This window comes from Capricornis sumatraensis, chromosome 1 (genome assembly GCF_032405125.1).
Source record: "Capricornis sumatraensis isolate serow.1 chromosome 1, serow.2, whole genome shotgun sequence".
NCBI classification, from domain to species: Eukaryota; Metazoa; Chordata; class Mammalia; order Artiodactyla; family Bovidae; genus Capricornis; species Capricornis sumatraensis.
Window position 1 is genome coordinate 39,949,162 of NC_091069.1, and position 21,477 is coordinate 39,970,638.

Consider the following 21,477-nt stretch of genomic DNA (forward strand, 5'->3'; position numbering starts at 1 on the left):
ATCATCCTTGACTTACCTTCTTAGTTTGGGCAATATCTGTTCAGCAGGTAGACCTCTGCTTCGGGTCAGCTCTACTAGGACTGTTCCTGAGTCCAAATTGGTACTGGTAACTGCGTGGTGCTGCTGCTGCTACGTCGCTTCAGTTGTGTCTGACTCTGTGTGACCCCAGAGACGGCAGCCCACCAGGCTCCCCTGTCCCTGGGATTCTCCAGGCAAGAACACTGGAGTGGGTTGCCATTTCCTTCTCCAATGCATGAAAGTGAAAAGTGAAAGTGAAGGCCCTCAGTAGTGTCCAACCCTCAGTGACCCCACGGACTGCAGCTTTCCAGGCTCCTCCGTCCATGGGATTTTCCAGGCGAGAGTACTGGAGTGGGGTGCCATTGCCTTCTCCGGGTAACTGCATGACAGGTCAATAAATCAAGAGACAATGTGTCCGGTCAAAGAAAAAAACTTTATTTGGAAAGCCAGCAACCCAAGAAGATGGTGGACTAGTGTCCCAAAGAACCATCTTACCTGAGTTGAATTCAGGCATCCTTCAGAATACTGAAGAGGGAGAAAACATGGCTGATTGTTGCAAAATTCTTAATGTCGGAGTTGTTTTTCTTGCAGCTGTCTGCATAGGTCAGGTCATGATGTTCCTGGAAACCTCCAACAAGACAAATGTTATTCTCTGTCTTCTGCAACCTTTTAATCTCTTTATGATTAGAAAAGTAGTACACTTTTAAAGATCAGAGCCTTGAGAATGGGCTGTCCTGTGTATTTCAGACTATAGGCCACATTCTTTTACAAAAGGTACAGAGCCAGCATGACAAAGCACAGGCACCAGAACACAAAGATTAGAGCTAAAGGAATAGATCCAATATGAAGTCAAGTTTATTTTTCTCTGTTACAAGATCTCCACCTATGTGGCAAGGCTGGGGGATATACCTGGAGTAGAATTAGCACACTTACCCATAGATCAGTTCTGACCATTACACAGGAATACTCCACCTGGCTCCAACAAAGCAAACGCAGGCTTGAGTTCTTGGTGAACAATCAAAAAATGGCCCTCCCCCTCTCTCCATTCCTTCTTCCAGGGTGACCAGTCCTCCATCAGCCAGCCATGTAGCTGAGCTGTTTGAGGATGTGGCTCTGTAACTGTGCGTGTCTATCAAGGTAGAGGCCTCCTTGCCTGCTCCCAGACACTGCAAGACACCTGGCACAAAGCCAGTACTCCATGCGGGTTGAGGATAAATCTCCAAAAAGTGAAGAACCATTCTCTTGAAAAGTGACTTAATGGAACTTCCCTGACTGTCCAGTGGTTAAGACTCTGTGCTTCAAATGCAGGAGGGCTTGGGTTTGATCCCTGGTCGAGGAACTAGGATCGCACATGCCATGCAGTGTGGCCAAAAATATTCTTAAATATATTTGCACATAGATGAGGGAGAAAAGAAAAGTAACTTACCACTTGGTAACAATATTGTAATGTTCACTTGGGAAGCACAAATCTTACTGGGTTGGAAAAAGTTAGTTGGGGGTTTGTTTCTTGCTGCCTGTGAACCTTCCATATAAGAATGAAAAGTGAAAGTGAAAGTCACTCAGTCGTGTCCAACTCTATGCAGTCCATGGAATTCTCCAGGCCAGAATACTGGAGTGGGGAGCCTTTCCCTTCTTCAGGGGATCTTCCCAACCCAGTGACTGAACCCAGGTCTCTTACATTGCAGGCGATTCTTTACCAGCTGAGCCACAAGGGAAGCCCAAGAATACTGGAGTGGGTAGCCTATGCCTTCTCCAGGGGATCTTCCCAACCCAGGAATTGAACCAGGGTCTCCTGCATTGCAGGTAGATTTTTTACCAACTGAGCTATCAGGGAAACCTGGGACTGTTGTAGAAATGAATTTGGAAGACTGGCCCCAGAACCTCTGCACCTGTATGTTACTTACCTGCAATGAGGCTGGACTGCCAGCAGGGCACAGCAATGCCTTGGGTTTGGGCTAATCATGAGTGGTATTAAAAGAGAAGAGTATGCTTCTCAATTCGCTTGTTTTTCAAAAATGGTAGTGTCTATTACAACTGCTGCTACATGTTAGCATTAATCCATTCCTAATCACTGTATTTTAAAAGTTAACACTTGACTTCAAACATTGAGATATTTAAAGTAATAGATTTACTACAGGCAGAGGCTTACGTTATCTTCCAGAATATCCAGGGGAAATGCAGAGTTATAAGAAGGTGGCGTAAATGTGAAAACCACATATCTTAGCCTGTTGAAACATTTGCTGAGTCGGTATTCTCATTCGGGAAACAAGCTAGTGACTCATTCATCAGAGCCTTAGTATTTGTTTTGAGAGGTAGAAACAGTATCGTGACTTTGGTCATTTTCCATGTTTTTGTTTTGTTTTTTTTAACTAGAGGCTTCCATTTTTGAGTTTGAAATGACTTAAGGTAGGGCTGGGGGAAATATGGCGCATATCACTGGACACACCCTCCCACCAAAGAGAAGATGAACTCCGACCCAGAAGCTGGAGGGTCCGAGTCCTAGAGACATGCTGTGTGGGTTTCAGTGCTCACCATTATTCTGCTTGTGGCTAAAATAAGTTGGCTGGTGGAATTCTAACACACATTAAGATTCATGGTTTATACCTCTACTTTGTACCCCTTATTTTTTTAAAGTGTGTGTGTGTGTGTGTTTGTTTCCCTTGAGGCTGGGAGGTAAGGTTGAATCAAGGGAGGTGAGGAGGGGATGAAGATGAAGTAAACAGGAAATCTTAACAGCTAATCTGCCACGTTAAGTGATCTCTCCTGGCATCTCCTGTTATACTTATGATTGGACTCAAGCCCAGTCTCTCTGGCTACTTCTCGGCATAGCTCGCCTCCTACTCCTAAATTCAAGTGCTCAGCTATATCAAGCTGCTGAGTTGTAACTTTGCCCCTCGACCATCTGGAAGGGCTATTTTTATACAAGTTGTAGCCATGTCTCTCTACTTCTAAGCATCGGATGGCTACCCAGAAGCTTGAGGAACTAGGCCATCCTTCTAATTACTATGATGTCTGAAACACTTTGGAACAGGTGGAAGAGTAGAAATGTCTTGAATTTCTATTTTGTGACACCTCGCTTATTGAGAAGTCACTTATCCAGCCATCTAAACCATCCAGAATCCCAGTCGAGAACAGAAAACATGCCCAAAAGTGAAGATTTCCATCACAGGTGTCACAAAGTCCAATCACTAAAGGCTTGGGTCTTCTCTCAAGACCTCATGACTCATATTTTAAAGACAGTTCTAACTTATAGGGTGACCTGGTCTCTGGCTCTTGGAAAATTGGGAGCAGAATAACTAGAGGAAAGATGGCAATTTGTAGGTCAATATACTGAAAATAATTTTTTCACAGAGAGAGGACAAAGAGAAAAAATATTGAAAGAAGGTAAGTCAAAAAGCATAACAGATAGGGACATAATTCTGAATTAAACAATAGTTTCTGTGCTACTGCTACTGCTAAGTCACTTCAGTCGTGTCCGACTCTGTGTGACCCTATAGACGGCAGCCCACCGGGCTCCCCTGTCCCTGGGATTCTCCAGGCAAGAACACTGGAGTGGGCTGCCATTTCCTTCTCCAATGTATGCAAGTGAAAAGTGAAAGTGAAGTCGCTCAGTCGTGTCCGACTCTTGGCAACCCCATGGACTGCAGCCTACCAGGCTCCTCCATCCATGGGATTCTCCAGGCAAGAGTACTGGAGTGGGGTGCCATTGCCTTCTCCATAGTTTCTGTGGATATCAATAAAAATTGATATACATAATCATGACTCTGATTTATTTAGGAAAGTGATCCATTATCTTCAGAAATGTTACATCACGACCCAGTGTTTTAAGAGTTCAGTCTGGAGCCAAGATGCCTCAATTCACAACCTGACTCAGCCTCTTATTAACTGTGTGATCTTAGGCAAGTCACTTATTATCTCTTTGCTTCCATACTCTCAGTTGGAAAATGGAGATAATAACAGTATTTACCTTAAAGAAAGCGTTGTTGTGAAGATTAAGTAAGTTAATGTATATAAAATTAACTGTGATGGACACATAACATTATTACTTGGTGTGTTTGGGCCCAGTCATGTTCAACTCTTTGCGACCCATGGACTGTAGCCTGCAAGACTCCTCTGTCCATGAGATGTTATTTTAAAAGACAGGGGAAAAAAATACATTTTCAACTAAAACCATTAAAATGCAAAGAGAAAAACTGAAAGTGTTTTAAAAGATACTCCGTGCATGGGTAATGGTCAAAGTTTGTGCTTTGATTTTACATAAAACATGAAGAAGGAGAAGGAGAGAAAGAAGAAGAAGGAGAAGAGGAAGAAAGAGAAGGGGAAGAGGAAGAAGAGGAGGAAGAAGAAGGAGGAGAAGAGAGAGATGAGGGAAAGGAGGAGAGGAGGAAAAGGAGAAAAGGAGAAGAAGGCATGTAAAGACCATATTTTTAATTATTTAAAAACAAATAGTTTGAATCAGGATATTTTCAGGTATATTAGGGAAAGACTTTCTCCACCAACAGGCTTCATAGAGCCTCTTTTACAAAGAGCCAGTTCTTAATAATATGTAAACATCAGGACAGAATCAGAAAACTTAAAACCAGGGAAAGGTCAAGACTGATGTCAAATGTTCTGTTTGTTATTTCTTTTAATCCTCCCAACAGCGCTATGAGGTAGGCAGCACATGTCAAATCTCGGTTTTATAGGAAAAAAACAATGTCTCAGATGTTGAAAAATAATGCTCAAGTTTAAACAGATGATTTTATAAGAAACTATTTGTTCCTCAGTTTTCTCATTTGCAAAATGGTGACATTGCTATCCACTTCCCGAAGTGTGTTAGGATTAAATAATTTGTCACATGCAAAACACCTTCCTCCTGATACATTATATTTAAAATGACTTCATCATGTCCCCACATTCCTGCCGTGTTTATTTTTTTTAACTGGTGGTTTTGCCTTCCTTTACTTGCAGTCTACTAGGTCAATGCCTTTCCCTCAAAAATTGATGAAATCTATCTAGATGACTCTAAATTATTGTCAATAAATAGAAGTATTCCATTCCTAGGAACTCTGTATTTAGTTAGAAACCTACAGCTCTCTACAAACAGATTACTTGGAGAGAAACTTTACTCTTGGAAGTCATAGGAACTACTGTTAGAGCATAAGATAAGACTAATTCCATATTTTCTTAGCAAGTATGGTATTTATTTGGTATTAATATGAAATAAAAGTATGGTATTTTATTTACTGACAAGTGAAAAATATGACAATATTTTTTGCCCCAGTCTTGTGCTAGAACAGTAATCCTGACAGGCACTCGAGCCTCTGGCCATGTGGACCTCTGATTCTCCTTCAGATAGTCAGAGCTGGTTCAGTTTCCTTGGCACCACACAGCCTGTACCCTCTGCTTGGAATTCCCTGCTCCATTTTCTACCTAGCAGATGCCTTTGAGTGCCAACTTAAATGTCATCTCAGCAATGAAGTCTTTCCTGACTCCTCTAAAATGCTGAGTCCAGAATTCTTCTGAAATCATGTTTATTCAAATGTTTTCTTTGATGACCCCATTTTTGAAAACTGTCACCAGCTCCCATCTAACTCCTGCTTTTCTGAAGTTCCCTGGATGACTTCCATGTATTCTGACTAACTCGGTGAAAATGAGCTGACTCAATAAAGAAGCAATGAGATTCTAGAAAGAGCTAGCTGGCTGGCTGACTGGCTGAAAAAAAAAAAAAAGGCAAGAAGTTTGGGATTTATTAGCCTTTAACAGATTAGTTCTGCTCCCTTTAAAGGAGACTGAAAGGAGGCAAGTGGATGAGAAAGGAAAAGCATCTGAGTTTTCTGTCCAACATTTCTTAAAGTGAATGTCTTTTCGTGTTAGTATCATTAATGATGACAGGATTAAGGTGCGTGGTTCTTGGAAAGAGTCTATTTATGTCAGGATCGTCATTTTGTGCTGCCCACCAAGTGTTTATAACTCTTTGCTATGTAGGCACATGACAGGATTGCACTCTCATGACGGGGGTAGGGCCATGTGAGAGGAGCTCGGGTCAGTGAGTTGTGAGCAGAAATGACATGAATCACCTCCAGGCTGAAGCAGCCAACTGTCTGCACAATACCCAGCAGAGCTCTCTTTCCTTCGCCATGGCAATTGGCCACTTTCAAGATGGTCCATCATCCTGCATCCTGATGTGAGAAGACACGGAGCAGAGCCCTAGCCAACCTTTATTGGACGTGGGGCATAAATGAGAAATAAACTGTTCTCCCTAAACTTTTATTGTGAAAAAGTTGAAACAGAAAATGGAAAGACCTGGACAACAAAGACAGCAAAAATCCACATACCCATCACTTGGACTTTGTAATTAACATTTTGCTATGATTACTTTATCACTTATCTATCTATCCATTCTATCCATCCATCCATGCATCTTTCTATGCTGTATCAATCCTTCTTTTTGGAGGGGGAAGAATGAGAAACTATTGCAAAACCCTACTGAGATTAGGTGGTTGTTTATTATCACAACATGGTCCAGGCTTTCCTTGGCTACAACATCTGCAGAGCCCTGGCCAGCTACTCTCTCTTTCTATTGAAGATGCTATGTTAGTGGCAACCTCACTCCTTGCTTGAAGAAGAATTTAAAATGTTAAAATTACTTGACAAGAATATTGTTTGAATGTTCAGAAAAATTGTATAGGAGCATTGTGAATTTCTCAAAGCTGAAATAGCTGGATTTTTTCCTTTGGCTTTATCAGTCACTTTCTCTTACCAAAAAACATATATATACCTATATATATATATATAGATATAGATATAGATATAGATATATATACATATATATACATACATACAGAGAGAGAGAAAGATTCCATAATACCAAAATTTTTTCTTAAGCTCAAAGCCTGGTTGGAATCTTGATTTCCTGACAGTTTATTCTTTATGCTTGTATTTTGTCATGGAGTAAGAGTCTATCGGTATATAAGTGTGCTGAATATCCCCCCAAATCTAGATGATAACACCTTGAAAGTGAATAAATATGATCACACTGACAGTTCATTTTCAGAAGTCTCATGACTCTAGCCTAATGATTTCAGAGTCACGTGAGTTATGCTCAGAAGAACAGGTATGATGGGTGTAACTTTAAATCATCAAGTTCCCATTACAAGAATGCTTTTCCTGAGCTAAGTAGCTCTTGCTGGTCTGAGTAGGAGGGAATAACCGAGCCAAGTTGCCTGGGAAGACAGCCTAAGAACCCACTTAGAATTTGAGATCGTGAGAATTTGTCCTCATCCTATAGAAGTAATCTAACCTTGGATGAAGGGATGACAATTCCCTTCAAACATTGCACACAGGTTATCTTCTTTAGCTTTTCTATGGAGCTTATTAACCACTTCCTGGTTTGTTTGGTTTTTTAATGTGATTAAGGCCTTAAAATAAACATTGGATATTCAAAGGGAGTTTCTTGGGTGATGGAATTGTTCTGTATCTTGTTAGTGGTGACACTTGCATGAGTCTACAAAGGTGTTAAAACTCATAGAACTGTATGCAAGACACATGCACACACACATAAACAGATTAGTTTTACTAAAACAGATTAGTTTTACTGTATGTTTACTTTTTAAAAACCTGAACACACTGATACAAAAAGGCCCAGGAGATTAGAAATCAAGCTGTCACGGTCAAACTGTCTCTACAAAGCATCAGGGAATAAAATTCCAGAGGGGCAGTCCACTGAACAGACTTCCGATGGGTGGCTATCAGGACAGTCCTCTCCTCTTTCCTTCATTTATATAAATCCTTCTGGAAAACTGACAAGTGAAATGTTTCTCATAAACCATCAGAGAAGAGTTCAATGTTTTTCACAGATGAGCTACTGATCGTCTGTGTGTCTTCATCGTGGCTGGCATCCTGAGGCTAAAGATCCAACAAGCCAAGGAGGCCATCCCTGAGAAGGCAGAATCTAGCAAATGTGGGTCAGAGAAGTACCTAAATCAGAAACTGGGTTAGCTTCAGTGGATCTGAGGAAATCAGAGTCTGTAGAGCTGAGAAGAGGTTCACCGGAAGGAAAGTCACAGGAATGAGAAGTCAGGGTTAGTCTAGGCAGATCCACGTGGCCGAGGTTGAGGGAACGGACTCTGGGAGACCTGGAGCTCTGCCCCCACTGAACATCTGCTGCTGGAAGACCCGCCTCCACATAGGAGCCTAACTCGTGTCCACGTCTTGTCTCTGCAAGGGGTTTGCAGTCTTGGCTTTTTGCTTTGGCCAAGGTGGTCCTTGGCAGTTCTGCATCGTCTAGAACCTGGGAATCTTTTCAGAGCTCATTTATCTCAGGAGGGAAATTGCCTGAACAGACTTGAAGGCAGGGGTGGGAGCCACCTGCTGAAGACACCAGGGAGCATTTGGCAGGGTGGGTGGGGAAAGGAGATAGAACAGAGGGAGGGGGCTGGGAGCTCTCCCACTCTCTCCCTCCCGCCTGCATCTGGTGCCCCAGGAGTTGCTCTTGAGCAATGCCTCTCCAATGAGTTGGCGTGAACTTGTACTTGTTCCTCCCTGAGGGAATAAGGGAAGACAGGCTGAAAGCCGCTAAAATGCTTGGAGAACATCCAAAGGGAAGCTTTTCACAAATGCAACATATTAATGAAAACAGCTTGGGTCTGGCTAAATAGTGACTCTTGGAACAAAACAAACAGATGGGAGTTGACGACAATTGTTCTGAAAGAGAAACAGTCCAGCCCTTGTGCATAGAGCCTGATGCTTCTTGAGAGCCTTCAGGGAATTCACTGCACTGTGGCTTTCTCCAGCTTATACTGATATCCCTTTATTCTCAGGAGTAGCAACAACCACGGCATCAAGGGAACTCCTATGGGCATAAGCACATTCTCCAATGTATGCCATCTCCAGGAACAAAGATTCTTTGCTTTTTCTTTTTTTCAGATTATTCACTTTGCATTCTAGGGGTTGGCCGCTCATAGGTCGTCGGAACGATTTCAGATGCTCGTTAAAATGTACATTCCGGAGCTCTACATTTTCACACCTGCCAAACTAGGTGGACTCTCTGGGAGGAGACCCAAAGTATCTGCGTGCTGTTTACCAAGAAGGAGGGGGTTGGGGCAGGATGGAGTGGGAGGTTGAGGTTAGCAGATGTACGCTTTTGGTTATAGAATGGATAAACAAGGTCCTACCACATGGTACAGAGGACTATATTCAGTATCCTATGATAAACCATAATGGAAAAGAATATTTTAAAAAGAATGTGTATGTATATATATATAAAATCAATGAATCACCTTGCTGTATAGCAAAGTGTACAGAAATTAAACATTGTAAGTCAACTATACTTCAGCTTTAAACAAGCACCTCTATGATCTTTATCTCAAAGTTTAGAAACCATTGCCCTAAGGTCTTTTGATGGTAGTCCTTCTCTTTAATATACAATTATTCTTTCAACAAACATTCATGTGCCAGCTACTCTGTAGGACAGGAAATGAAAAGAGTACTACAATAGATGTTCGAGCTGCTCCTTGCCAGGTAATTACAATTAAATGTGGCAAATGCTATGCTAGAAAGTGATAGAAAACACACGAAAGGAGAGAGGAGGAGCCTGCAAGAGTTGGAAGGCAGCTTCTTAGATAGTATTTGAGCTGCATCTTGACCAATGAGAAGAAGCCCTTCCGGAGGATGAGAGAAAGCACATTTGAGGCATAGAGAAGGTGTGGCAGGGTATGGGCGGGTGAAGGCATATGATCCACTCTTTAAGACGGGATTCTGGGCGGCTGGCACACAGGGGATAGTGGAGGAGGAAAGAGGCCTAGACCTGACCACGAGGAGCTTTGCAGAGACGCTGAGCAGCTTTGGCTTTCCTCTAAAGAAAATGGGAGCTGGGGGAATACTTGAAGCATAAAGTAACAGGATGGTATGTGTGGTATAGAGTGAGCTCCCTGTTTGGTGCAGGAAGAGGAGCAGAGAAGCATCCACAATGGGAGAGGTGAGGAGGCCAAACTGAGACAATAGCATGTGGGGGCAGAGAGGTCTCTGAAGGAGGAGTTAAGGGTCTGTGAGAATACAGAGAGAGCTTAGACCACACAGTGGAGAGGCGGAGGGGCTGTAGCTCTTCCTCTAAGGAAATGAGGTCCATATAGATTCGGCAGAAGAGATGTGAAAATGGCCAGTTGGAGTCTAGAACCTCTTCTGAGGGAAGGCAGTTTCAATGCCCACATAATTCTTTCAGCCAGCCTAACACTGGAACTTGTGAGCAAATTGTCATGTCTGGGCCCTTTGGTGACAGTCTGCTGTGCTATGGAATAAGTTTAAAGGTATCTGTTAAGTCAAAACAACAAGGTTCTACTGTATAGCACAGGAAACTACATTCAATATCCTGAGCTAAAGCTAATGGATGTTTTCCTAAACATCCATTAGGAAAAGAATGTTTAAAAAGACTGTATGTACATACATGACTGAATCACTTTGCTGTACAGCAGAAATTGACACAGCATTGTAAATCAACTTACTCAATAAAAAGATATCTGGTAAGTGGTAAAATCACCCTATAATATTTAGTTTGATTTCATTTCTGTTTTTAAAAACTAAGGGCAGGTAGATAGATTGGGAGAGAGAGAAACAAGGAGAGAAACAAGGAGAAAGAGAGGTCAGAGTTGGAGCAAATACATAGTAAAGGCAAGTTACTACTAATAAGGATCAGCAGTGGAGTTGGGAGAGGGAGCAGAAGAACCCGCGACAATTTATTCTGAATTCTTGCACATTTTCAACTTGTTTTTAACCATGAGGTCTGTGGACATAGGTTTTTGTCACTTTTTTACAGCAATTTTTAGAAAGATGCTTACACATCTTCTTGGCTGCCACTAGGTGGTACTAGTGGCAGGACAGATTGGATGGCCTTGAAGCTTCTTGAGCTCATCCATGACACCCGTTTGTGGATCTAACTTATAATTTCAAAGAGTGAAACAAATTAAGGGACCAACTACTAGAGCTCAGGGTTGCAAGCCCTTAGACTTCCTTTTGATTCCTTCTTTAGGTGTGAAAAGAGGATTTTCTATTTAATTGGTATCAAAGTATTTTCAAATAAAAGAATGTTCTTTCTGTATCAATCTAAGTTGTACAGTTTTGTTCACATACATTCAGTTCCTTTCCAGATCACCACCTTGCAATGATACCCCCAAGTCAAATCTTAATCAGGTGTGTAAAAATAATCGAACTCTTCTCTGTGATGCAACTGCATCGCCTGAGGTTCCCTCATTCCAGAACCAGGCCTCTCTTTCCATTCATTTAGCCTTAATTCTCATGGACAGTCACATCTTCCATCACCTCAATTGATGTGGGCAGGAGATAGAAACGTTACACTTATCTTCTTTCTCCATCCCTCGATAATGCAGCATGTGGCATTTCACTGCTGGGAGATTTCCCTCTTTTTAGCAGGACTTCTCTCCTATCCTGAGTGGTCTGAACTAGCTAATGTGTTGTTCTTTGTTCTAAAGCAATGAAAAGTGAAAGTGTTAGTCACTCAATCATGTCTGACTCCTTTCGACCCCCATCAGGCTCCTCTGTCCGTGGAATTCTCCAGGCAAGAATACTGGAGTGGGTAGCCATTTCCTTCTCCAAGGCGTTTTCCTGACCCAGGGATGGAACTTGGATCTCCTGCATAGCATGCAGATTCTCTACCATCTGAGCTACCAGGGAAATATTTCATTCCAAAACCACCAATCCTGCTAGATGGCATAGTCTAGCAGGACACAATGAAAATAGTCATGTGCTCACTTTGGGATACCAATGAGGCCAGCCTGGCACACAGAAGCAACTCAGTCCCAAAGGGTGCAATGCCAAGAGGTGTCTGCAGTGGCTTTGGCATGGCTAAGGCATGCCCACAGTTGCAATCCCCACAGGACCTGGCATGATTCCTCTTTACCTTACCCCTAACCTCACCTCATCCCTGGAGCAGAGGCACCGTGCTGAGTTGATCTCTGGATAAAACCCAAGAAGAAGGTCAACAAGGTTACAGAGCTGTACTTGACACTCCCTGTGTGGCTGTTTGAGCCACAGATAAATACCAGAAGGGAGAGTCAGGAACATTCCATGCAAAGGACACTGGATATTAAATGAATATTAGCCACCATCCAAATAATGGGCTTCCCAGATGGCACAGTGGTAAAGAATCCACCTACAGTGCAGGTTCTATCCCTGGGTTGGAAAGATCCCCTGAAGGAGAAAATGGCAACCCACTCCAGTATTCTTGCCTGGAAAATCCCATGGACAGAGGAGCCAAGAGGGCCACAGTCCATCAGGTTGTAAAGAGTTGGACACAGCTGAGTACACACACATGCAAGGTTTTCTTCTACTTTTCTTTTGAACTCTTGCTGTTTGCCGAACCTCATGCAAAGAAACGCAATGCCAAAGAATGTTCAAACTACCACACAATTGCATTCATCTCACACACTAGCAAAGTAAAGCTCAAAATACTCCAAGCCAGGTTTCAACAGTACGTGAACTGTGAACTTCCAGATATTCAAGCTGGATTTAGAAAAGGCAGAGGAACCAGAGATCAAATTGCCAATATCCGTTGGATGATCGAAAAAGCAAGAGAGTTACAGAACAACATCTATTTCTGCTTTATTGACTACACCACAGCCTTTGACTGGGTGGATCACAACAAACTGTGGAAAATTCTTAAAGAGATGGAAATACCAGACCACCTGACCCACCTCCTGAGAAATCTGTATGTAGGTCAGGAAGCAACAGTTAGAACTGGACATGGAATAACAGACTGGTTCCAAATAGGAAAAGGAGTACATCAAGGCTGTAAATTGTCACCCTGCTTATTTAACTTATATGCAGAGTACATCATGTGAAATGCTGGGCCAGATGAAGCACAAGCTGGAATCACAATTGCTGGCAGAAATATCAATAACCTCAGATATGCAGATGACACCACCCTTATGGCAGAAAGTGAAGAAGAACTAAAGAGCCTCTTGATCAAAGTGAAAAACGAGAGTGGAATATTTGGCTTAAAACTCAACATTCAGAAAACTTACGATCATGGCATCTGGTCCCATCACTTCATGGCAAATAGATGGGGAAACAATGGAAACAGAGAGAGATTTTACTTTTCTCAGGCTCCAAAATCACTGCAGATGGTGATTGCAGCCATGAAATTAAAAGATGCTTGCTCCTTGGAAGGAAAGTTATGACCAACATAGACAGCATATTAAAAAGTAGAGACATTACTTTGCCAACAAAGGTCTGTCTAGTCAGAGCTATGGTTTTTCCAGTAGTCATGTATGGATGTGAGAGTTGGACTATAAAGAAAGCTGAGCGCTGAAGAATTGATGCTTTTGAACTGTGGTGTTGGAGAAAACTCTTGAGAGTCTCTTGGACCGCAAGGAGATCCAACCAGTCAATCCTAAAGGAAATCAGTCCTGAATATTCATTGGAAGGACTGATGCTGAAGCTGAAACTCCAAAACTTTGGCCATCTGATGTGAAGAAATGACTCATTTGAAAAGACCCTGATGCTGGGAAAGATTGAAGACGGGAGGAAAAGGGGATGACAGAGGATGAATGAGATGGTTGGATGGCATCACCGACTCTATGGACATGAGTTTGAGTAGGCTCCGCGAGTTGGTGATGGACAGGGATGGACAGGGATACAGCCTGGTGTGCTGCAGTCCATGGGGTTGTGAAAAGTCGGACTCGACTGAGCAACTGAACTGAACAGAACTGATGCTAGGTATTTCATATATCTCATCTCATTTGATTTCCTAACCATCCTGTAAGTTAGCATTATTGCTCCCTTTTACAGATACAGAAGGTTTCAAGTGACAAGCTTGGGTATATCTATTTTGCAAGCTTGTCTTCTTAATCTTTATCCTGTTCTGAAGCTAGTGAAGGACTCTTGTTGTTTAGAGATCTGTTTACACCACATTTGACAGACTACTGAGAACACTTAGTCTTCCTCCTCCCAACCCTGTAGTTCACTATCCTCTCCAAGAGGGGAGGAAAGGTCAAGGCAGAAAGTGAATGTAAACATCCACATGCTTTGTAATGATATACACTTTTTATACTTTGCATACACTTTTTCATTACACACTTTTTAAAGATAAAGACTATGCTTTTTAGTTACTTTTTGTCTTTCCTTGGAACCTCCCAATATGCTCCTGCAACAGTTTTTTTTTTTTTTAATACTGTGCTGCCTCAGGGACTGACTGGCCTCTTGTTCACATCTGGAGTCAGGAAGGTTAGGGATGGGATACAACCCAATGTTTGTGATTTTCTGTGGGTCAAGATTATTTTTACCCTGTTTCCTCTGACCATGAATCCTTGAAAATGAAGTCCCATTTGGTTTCCAAACTGAAATATTTCATCCAATTTTTTAAAGATAAGCCTAATTTTATTACTTTAACAGAAACGTATCGAATGTGACTGGTTGAAGGAAGTAACAAGAATAATGCTACCATCACCACCACAGTCTCTTTAGGAACTTAGAGCTGGAGCTTGTTTTCATGATATAATTAGTCAGGGACGTCTGTGGCTTAATTTAAAAGCCTGGAGTATAATCACCTTTCTTTTTTTTTTTTTCGAAAACAGTTTTCTTCTCTGCTACCCCTGGATGAACCTGGCTCTGCTTTTCCAAATTCAATGATGTCAGGTCATCAGGGAGCAAATTCGAGAGGGTATAGTTCCCATCAGCTATTAGCTGGAGAGCGCTTTCCATCCCCAAGGTCTAAGCTCAGTTCTAAAGGGCATGTTTTCTTTTCAGCAAATGTGGTTATCCCTATTAACAGTAATGGGTGTTATATGTGAATGTGCAGAAGACTCTGTACCCCTAAATTTTTCCCAAACATGAATTTCATGAGGCCAAATTAAACACAGTTTGGCTCTTTGGCTCAGTCCTCCTCTGTGTTCAGATAAATGTTAATATTCAAATAAGACTCTCAGTGATGAAATGCCAACACACGTGGCTTCTGCATCTGTCCTCTAGAGGATGTGCCTTTAAAAATGGATTCCTTTCTTTGTTTAATTCTTGGCCTGGTAAACCACTGTAACCCTGTGAGGGAGGCGAAGCGAGGAGGTATTTCTAAACAGTCTTTTTCTGCCCCGACATCAACAACTCGTGCCAGCACCTATTCTGAAATGCTTGCACCCTAGGCTACCTCCACTGATTCAATCAGTATCAGTTACTCTGACGTCATGAAGTGAAAAATTGGCATTAAAAAAATCAACTGAAATACAAACAACAAACTGTTCAAGAGGAGACAGCCAGTTCTGGAGGACTGACTCCACTCACTTAAAAGTGTGCACCAATGCCAAATAAGCCTAAATAAGAGGCAGGCTTGTTTGTGTAGTAGTTAATAAGCCCCAGAGGGGAAAGAGACAGCTCAATGAAACAACCTTGCCTACTTTTTTTCTTAGGTTCTTTACTCTGTTTCACCTAACTCATGATTTAGAAAGGTCTCTAAAATGTGGTGGTTGTAAGAACATCAATGGGCCAAGGCTCTTAAAATATATGTTAACAATTTTGATCTTGTGGCCTATATAGCTATCTATGGAAGCAATGGCATTTCACATGTATTTAAACTCAGTAATTTCCGCATGAGAAGGCCTTTACTGACATTTGTAAACTCTTCGCCAGAAAAAGAGTGGGAAATAATAGGATTAATAGTGAGAATAAGACTTCTATTTCTTCTGAAATTATTTTTAAGGATGTAAACAGCTCACCCCCTTCTTTGCTGGTGTTAACCTACAAAACACAAAAAGTCAACTTGTGGTTATTTTTTCACGACTCTTGGCCTCAATTCCTGGATCAGGAGATAATACAAAGCCGTTCAACTGGTTTTGCCTTGTTTGAGAAACTAAAATTAAAATCTCAGGAGTTATTTATTTTAACCCACAAATAGGAAAGAAAGTGGTCTGTCAGAAAAAGTCATAAAGACAATTTTCCAAATGTGTGTACCTTTTTAACTTTGTACCAATCTAAAAAAAATGTGTTTTTTTTAAGAAAATATTTTTATTGTGTTTTTTTTAAGTGGATCTCTCTAGTTGCAACTGGACCCTTTAGGTTTTAATTCTCATCTTTCAGCTACTGGCATGTCATAATCTAGTCTAGGGAATGACTGCCTAAATTACTACATCCATAAATATTCTAGTGGAAAACATTTGCAAGGCTTATTTTCAGACGTACACTGAAGTACCTTGACATTGAATCCCAGCTCATAATACCAAATTCAATTCTATTTTTCTGTATAGTCAACAATTTCTAGGTGTTATTTTAAATATAGCAACTCCAAAAGTATGACAGAAAAGAGTTAAATGGGTGCTACATAAACCAATCTTGCAGTTAATTATGGGAAAAAGATACCTAGTGATGGTGACTTCCATTTTTCAATACCAACCAATACTGATGACCAAGCAACCTCTGGTTGGCTTATCACTCTTGGCTAAGATAAGTGATATTTTTGAAAACAAAATTTGGACAAATGTATGTTTTTCTGACTCGTGACACATTCAATCTCTTTCTGTTTTTTAAAAGTCATAAATCAGACTCTAGTTTTCAGAGTTTTAGCTTTTGAAGAAGAAATAGAATGAGGTGTTTATTGATCAAAGCTAACTGAGTTGAAGCCATAATGGCTAATTTTGGATACTTCCTAGGACTCTTCTAATCACAAATTGCTTGGTTAAACCACTAAATGCGCTTTGTTGACTGAAAGTCTGAATAAGCAGCTGTGTATATATTGTGCTATCAGTTATAAAACCTTCTATTCTAGTCGGGCTTCCCTGGTGGCCCAGAGGATAAAGAATTTGCCTGCAATGCAGGAGACCCAGGTTCGATCCCTGGATTGGGAAAATCTCCTGGAGTAACCCATTCCAGTATTCTTGCCTGGAGAATCCCATGGACAAAGGAGCCCGGCAGGTTACAGTCTATAGGGTCGCAGAAGAGTCAGACATGACTGAGTGACTTGACTTCACTTTTATACTAGTCACTGGTTGATCACTGAGAGGGGTATCTGTATTTCAGTCAATAAATCTTTACTGAGTTCCCTATAAACACTCACAGAAGAAGAGATTATAAAATAATCTGCAAACTACCTTACAAATTACAATGTTGAGACAAAATAAAAGTAAAAACACAATAAACATGTAATTCCCTTATCTGCTTAAGGAGAAAAATCTTTTATCTTCCTTGTTCCTTTAGATCTTTATTTTTTTAAATTAAATTCCATTTTAAAACGGTCTATAGGAATAATCTGAAATTTACTAAGTAAATTTAGATCTCAGACTTGGAACTGTTAGTACGACCAACACATGATTTGTGATTGCAGGTCCTAGAAACAGCTAACATCCTTGAGAGTCTCAGGAGGACACCCAAACTACTCTCCCTCAACTCTATCAACCTAAATAGAAGCAGAAATGTTTGTATATATGACAAATGAGTCTTTTCTTAAGTTGTAGACATATAAGGCTCTGATTCCAACCTTCTGGGTTCCCTTTTCTGGCTGGGTAACCTTCCACATATCCCCAGGGTAAGTTGCTGGTCTCATGGAATCTTAGTCTCCCTGCCTGTTAAAGGGGGAGGAAGGGTGATAATGCTTTTACCACAGGGTGTTGGTAAAAATTAATTACTATTTATAATATACTCCATTAACGTCCTCAGGTAATTCATAACACAGAATTTATATGGCACTTGATCACTGCTTAAAGTTTTTAAAACTGTCCTTGGTTTTTCAACTCAAGCAAAAAATGTAACAAATCTTTATACTTCAAACAGTAGGATTAAGCGTAGGAACATTTGGCTTCCCTAGGAACAATTATTTTCCTGAGGTGAAAAATATTAGCATGCTACAAAAGCTTATTTCCTCAGCTTCAGACTATGAATAGAGTAGCTTTCATTTGTAGTTGATAAAAGCCAAAGGAAGAAGGTTTGTGTTTTTTTTTTATAAAACCCACTTTAATAGCTGCCATCTTCGGGGATGTTTTCAACTCCTCACTATTGAAAGGGAATTGGTTCATCTATTTTACAGTGATTTAATTTTGGCACTTAAAGGAAACCCAAGGTTGCTGTCTCCTGCCTGCAATAATGCTATTGAAAACCTACCCTGCACCTGCCTGGGGCTTCCCTATAGCTCAGATGGTGAAGAATCCACCTGCAGTGCAGGAGACCCCAGTTTGATCCCTGGGTGGGGAAGATCCTCTGGAGAAAAAAATGGGAACCCACTCCACTATTCTTCTCTGGAGAATTCTATGGACAGAGGAGACTGGCAGGGTACAGTCCATGGAGTCGCAAAGCACTGGACACAACTGAGAGACTAACGCTACGCCTGCAAAGCCACATTCTCATATTACAGATGAGGAAACTGAGGCTTGGTGGACTTAAATAACAAAGCAGAGATTGAAACTCATACCCTTGGACAGTCCATGCTCTTTCCACAACCCCAAACAGCTGCCTCCATGAGGTTAAGCCTAAAGCTCTGCCCCCCAACCCATTCTGCGCTATGTGCCTTTCCTCTCTTTTTCTCATCTCTCTCCAAACTTAAAAATTGAACTAAGATATTCTAACAGAACTTCAATCCCATTCCTAGAGGGCTCAAGAGCATCCTCAAATCATTCGGTAAAAGTTATTTTGAAAGATAGATAGTTTAAAATCACTTTTAAAAGACATTTTTATAAAGTTTTATGGAAGGGGGAAAAGTTACCTTTATCCCTTCATGAGAATTTACTTAGTTCACTCAGTAATTTTCTTATGCCAAATCAAAATGCATGTTATATTGTCAAAGCCTTTAAACTTTCTACTGAAGCATAATATACCCTTAGAAGTGAAGTACATTTGATTTCTGAAATGTTTAAAATCCATCGCATCTTCACCTTGTGAAGACAAGATGCCATTTCACATCTCAGAGAAATGTGCATAAGTAACAATGAACTCTAATAATGTATAAATTAGCTCATATTCCTAAGAGTACTTTGAAAGGTTAAGCTCATTATTTAAATTAAGGCATTGCTGGTAAAGGATTATAATTATGATGATTATTTAAATGATAATATATTTTCTGATGCCTTTAGACAGCAGGTAAGACAAGATAAAGATAATAAAAAAAATATAGATACCCTACATACTATCACTATCTTTAATGACTAACAATAAATACAGTGTATGAATATGTATGAAATCTACCTCCACAAAAATTGCCGATTATTGGAATGATAGGGCTGTAAAGTCCAGAAGTACCTAAGAATTTGAATAGCAATTGAACGAAGTCAATTTGAAGTAGATATTTATCTTTTCATTTTGATTCATATTCCTATTTAACATTCACTGATAATTAAATGGATGGAGATCCCTTATCAAACTCACATCAATCACTGTTCTAAGCTGGTAAATATCAAACTCCTGATTATGGAGGCTCAATGATGCTCCTGGACTGGGAACATATATTCATTGAAATATTACCAATAAACAGAGGTCTTTTATAGTAGCTGATTGCACTCCTCTTATCTCTAGACAGTGAATCAACTCAGCCCTACCTTTAACTTAAATAGGAGGACATAGACACCAGATATCCTGCCCTATGCCAAACTCAAATTAAACAAAAACAAAATAGCCATTCCCCCTACACCTTGAAAGATTGACTTGGACTTAATCCCATTCTCAGTGTCTGTTGTGGCAGGTACCACAGCTGAGCAGCCCTCTGGGTACCAGTCTCAGCTGTACAGGTCCTTCTGGTCCTGGGGCTCTGGCACCATTAGTAGAGAAACCCCCAGGAGATCCCCTGAAGGCCTGAATTCAGCTTTTGTCTGCCTGGTGAAAAAACATAATTCTTCTCTAACAATTCCCCTAAGATTTTCCCCAGGGAGTAACATATGACACTAAATCGACTCAGTTTGAAGGACAAGTTAGCTAGATGAGAAAGAAAACAACGTTCCATAAATTTAGTGACTGAAACCTCAGAGTTTCACCTGCTATCAGAAGTTAATTAATTATACTCACAGCACTAAATTCTGGCTACAGTATTTCAAGGAAAAAAATCACATTTTTAAAAAGTTTTAAATATAAATGCAGATATTTAAAAGAAAATGATTTTTTTATTTAAGAGCTTTGTTGAGCTTTTTTATGAAATGAATAGTCCACTATAATGACATTTAAATCATTTGATTTTCTAACTTCTCTTTAGAGTTGAAATTTTTACAGTTTCAGTTCTCCCCCAAATTTATTGAGACAGAAATAAATTTAAAGGTCTTCATTTTATAGACATTATATGGTCTCAGAACTTATAAAATAAAACAAATAACCAATTTAAAAAAGAAGTTGTAGGGTGAGGGGTAGAGAGAAATTAGAATTGATCCATTGGTCTCATAATACATTCTCCTGCTAAATCAGACAGGAATTCTAGGTCAGCAGATAAAAAGCTATTCCAATTTCCCTCATAAATGCTTGCTGTCACTTTAACAAATCCCATGGTGAGAAAGTGCTTTCAGGTATCCAAAATCAATGATAAAGAACAAGGGGTCATTATCTACATAGAAATACTGTACTTTTGGTACAATTAACTCAAAAAATAAAATTCACAAAGCAACTAAAAACAGGTAAATAGAAAGTCTGTATGAATCCATTTTAGACGTGAAGTCTCTTGACTAATTCAAAAAGTACTGGTCTTCTCTGTCCTTCCAACATTTACTCGATCTCTTTGACTTACCTAGTTACATAACTGATTCTGTGACTTGTAAACAAACAGCCGCATTGCTTGACAATTCTGGATCTGTGGGTTTGTACTGCTGTTTCCCTGTGGAGGTTGAGAGCTGCATAATGATTTATTCTTCCCCGCCCCTGCCTTCTTTTCCTATTTTGCTCCCCCCCTTTTTTTTGTCAAAGTAGGTTAAAAAAAAAAATCTATGTGAACTGAGTGTGAGAACAAACTCTGGTGCTATAAGATTGAGGCCACCAATTTAAATACCTTAGGCACAAGAAATGCAAAATGTGAGGGTCTCATACTCAGATGAGCTTCCCAGAAGGAGACTACTAATAGTCTTTTTCAGCATCTCCTGGACTCCAAACCATGTGCATTTGTATAAGGCAGCTTTGATTCCCCTCGTTTCCCACGCATGAAGCTCTCAGAGCTTCAAAGAGAGCTCTGCATGCAAGAGATACATGGGGGTGTAGTTCAGGAGGAGAATGTGGGTGAGTTACCATTCGAGTCTGTTCTTTAATTCCTGTGCTATGTTCCAGCGGTGTGCCCCAGTTATAACACTGCCTGCCAGCAAAGTAGAAGCTTTCTATTTTGGTAATTAGACTTAATCAATTACCTGGAATTAAAACACACCTAATTCCACCATAAAGAAGTGAAATTTTAGATTGGTTCTTAGGATGTGGATTCAGTTTATTTTTGATAGTGTAGATTAAGTACAGTTTATACTACAGTATGCATGCCAGGCACACACTGGTACTTTGTGTCACTGATGGAATCTTCAGGAATCATTTTCATTGCAT